This window comes from Chiloscyllium plagiosum, unplaced genomic scaffold, assembly GCF_037043375.1.
Source record: "Chiloscyllium plagiosum isolate Xiang-an unplaced genomic scaffold, Cpla_swu_hap1 HiC_scaffold_19, whole genome shotgun sequence".
NCBI classification, from domain to species: Eukaryota; Metazoa; Chordata; class Chondrichthyes; order Orectolobiformes; family Hemiscylliidae; genus Chiloscyllium; species Chiloscyllium plagiosum.
In genome coordinates, this window is record NW_028270157.1 from 9,868,730 (window position 1) to 9,872,333 (window position 3,604).

Sequence of the window (3,604 nt, forward strand, 5' to 3'; positions counted from 1 at the left end):
CTGTCTTGGATTATGAAGAGGAGTGTCTCTTAGAAATTCCAGGAGGGTGGTTGTGGTTCAGTGGTAGTGTCCCTATCCCTGAACAAGGAGGTCCAGATCAAGTTCCACTTGCTCCAATGATATGTCATAACATCTCTGAAAATGTTGATTGGAAATTATCTTATCTAGAGACTCCTAGAGGGTGATTGTGGGACAATGGTAATGTCTCTATGCCTGAGCCAGGAGGTCTGGGTTCAAGTCCTACCCACTCAATGGTTGTGGTAAGATCTCTGAATATTCAGAAAATATCCAGATAGTTATTGGAGTCTTTGGTCACAAACTCTCCAATGTTAGAGGACTCTTGAAATGCATTGCTAATGACCCTATCTTTGAACTGGGGGGAGCTGGATTCATGTCCCACCTCCCATGGCATGTTATAACATCTCTGAACAAATTCATTAGAAAATATCTTACCTAGAGATTCCTGCATGTCCAATTTTCAATGACCTCTGTTGGAAATGTGCATTTGCAAATGTTTTAAGTCAACAGGTTCAGAGATTCCCTACAGAGTGGGAACAGGCCCTTCAGCCCAACAAGTCCACATCAACCCTCTGAAGAGTAACCCACCCAGACCCATTCCCCTATCCTATACTTACCCCTGACTAGTGCACCTCACACTATCAGCAATTTAGCAAGACCAATTCACCAATTCACCATCCTTGTGATTGTGGGAGGAAACCAGAGCACACCCATGCAGATCCGGGGAGAATGTGCAAACTCCACATAGACAGTCGCCGAGATGGGAATCAAACCTGGGTCCCTGGCACTGTGAGGCAGCAGTGAGCCACCGTGCCGATGTTGTGATGTACCTCTAGAGTGGGTTGGGCTGGAACCTGGATCCTCTGGCTCAGAAACAGGGTCATTACCACTATTCTAGAAGAGCCCTAAAACATGGAATGCTTCACAAATTTGTGTATCATCCTTGCACAGGTGCCTTGCTAATTCCCTCTGCAATGTTGTAATTTTTAGTACGTGTGCTGCAAAAGTGAGAACCATCTGTTGACCATTTTTTGTTCCACCCAGAAGTTCTCTTATACACAATTGAATACTACCTTCATTTGCAGATTAGATTAGATTAGATTAGATTAGATTACTTACAGTGTGGAAACAGGCCCTTCGGCCCAACAAGTCCACACCGACCCGCAACCCACCCATACCCCTACCTTTACCCCTTTAACCTAACACTACGGGCAATTTAGCATGGCCAATTCACCTGACCCGCACATCTTTGGACTGTGGGAGGAAACCGGAGCACCCGGAGAAAACCCACGCAGACACGGGGAGAATGTGCAAACTCCACACAGTCAGTCGCCTGAGTCGGGAATTGAACCCGGGTCTACAGGCGCTGTGAGGCAGCAGTGCTAACCACTGGGCATGTTAGATCAGGGCAGCAGTGGCTTCCACAAGAAAGGTAGCCTCCCAAATACTCATTGTCAAATTTTGCACTTCAATAATGAGGATTTGACAACCCATACCCTCTGGAATCATGCTCCATCAAGAACTGTGCACTTTCACGACAGAAGCAGGGAAAAATTGCCAAGAGTTAAAGGAAACGAAAATGACCCACATCAACATTAACCAATGCTTTCATACTGCCCTCTAGTGATTCTTAGACTTGAGTGGCCTCACGCTATTTAATTATTTTAGTGTTCAAGACAGAAATTCCTTGAAAAATATGAGAGTAAAAGTCTCACAATTGAACTCAAGTGAGGGTGAGGACATTTTGCAGCAGTAATTCTGGAATTGGTGGTTTAGAATGAAGAACAAAGTACAGGACAGGAACAGGCCCTTCTGCCCTCCAAGTCTGCGCCTTTAGAAAGTAAAATCCTTTTCCTTCTATGCAGCCCATATCCCTCTATTCCCCACCTTTTCACATATCTGTTATGATGTCGCTTAAACAATGCTATTATATCTGTTTCTACCACCTCCTCTGGAAGCACAATCCAGGTACTTACCACCCTCTGTGGAAAAACCTTCCCTCTCGCATCTCCTTTAACCTTTCTCCTTTTTCTCTTCAGCCTATGTTCCCTTGTAATTGACATCTCTGCCCTGGGACAAAAACTCTGACTATCTATTCTATACATACCTCTCATAATTTTGTAAATCTCTATTGAATGAATTGCTTTGTCCTCAACCTTGCATTTTCCCATTACCCCCAACAGGTGCTCATGTGTAAGTTCAATGTCAGGTTTGATTTTCATGGATGTTTTAGAGAGAACAAAGAAGGAACTTCCATTGCATAGCACTTTATCACACCGTCAGTGCTATCAAGAGGACTCTCTCCACATATGTTGACTTTCTCCAGCGTTCTAATTGAAACACTACAGTGCACTTAGAGTCCACTCCGTCCACTCAAACAGCATTCTACCTAGACCTGTAACCTTAAGTTTCCCAATCCACCTAATCCAACTTTGGACTGTGGGAGGAAACTGGAGCACCCAGAGGAGACACAGGGAGAATGTGCAAACTTCACACAGACAGCCTCCAAGGCTGGAATCAAACCCGAGTCCCTGATGCTGTGAGGCAGTGGTGCTAACCACTGAGCCACCATGCCATCCAAATAAATGCCGTCAATAGGTGGGCTCGAACCAACAACCTTTCAGTTAACAACTGAACACACTAAAGATTCTCTGTGATTGTTTCCGATTTCTAGCACCAGCAATGTCCTGCTTTCATTCATAACAAATGGGTTGCTTTTCACAAAAATCACAGAAATGCTACAGTGCATATGGCCCATTGTGTCTGTACGAGTTCTCTTACCTAGTGTCAATTCCGTACCTTTTCCCTATAATGCATCCACATTATTTCTAACCAAATAATCATGCAATGCCCTGGAAAGCTTCAACTGAACCTGTCCCCATTGGATTTCCAAGTGGTGCATTCCAGACCCGATCTACACATTATGTAAAAACAGATTTTTCTCACCTAGCATTTGCTTCATTTGAAAATCTGTGGCCTCCAGTTTATGATCCTTTTACAAACAGGAACTGTTCCTCCCTATCTATGCTATCCAGCCTCTTTTTTCCTCTCCCAGAAAGAACAACTTCTTCAATCATGTAGAAGTTCAATATGCCCTCCTGCTCTTCTACTCTATGCTCCGTATTCATAAAAGTCAGGATACTGTCTGCTTTATTGACTGCTCTCTCCAGCTACCTTCTGTGATCTATCCACAAAAAACCCAGGTCCCCGGCTCCTGCACCCCTTTTAAAATTTTGTCCCCTGTTTTATACTGCTTTTCAAAGATCTTGCTACAATTTACGTCCTCTCACACTTCTCTGCATTGAGCACCATCTGTTGCTTATCTGCCCACTCCACCTACTTGAATATGACTTTTTGAAGTTCTGAACTGTCCTCCTCACAGCTTACTATTCTTCCAACTTTACTAGTCATGTCATCTGCAAACTTTGAAATTATCCCCTGCACACCAATATCTAGATCAGGAAAAGCAAGGGACCCAACACCAACCCTAAGGGATTGCCACTAGGAACCTTCCTCTAGCCCAAAAAAAAATCCATTGGCCATTCCACTCTGTTTCCTATCATTCAGCCAATGTTTTAATCTATGT

General features: G+C 43.9%; 1 non-coding gene across 1 annotated transcript; it reads right to left on the reverse strand.

Annotated features, from left to right (window-relative positions):
- Positions 1 to 924: 924 nt before the first annotated feature.
- Positions 925 to 1,032, reverse strand: LOC122559868 (U6 spliceosomal RNA). The gene has a single exon (XR_006314580.1). It is a non-coding gene; the product is annotated as a U6 spliceosomal RNA (small nuclear RNA).
- Between the last annotated feature and the right edge of the window lie 2,572 nt (positions 1,033 to 3,604).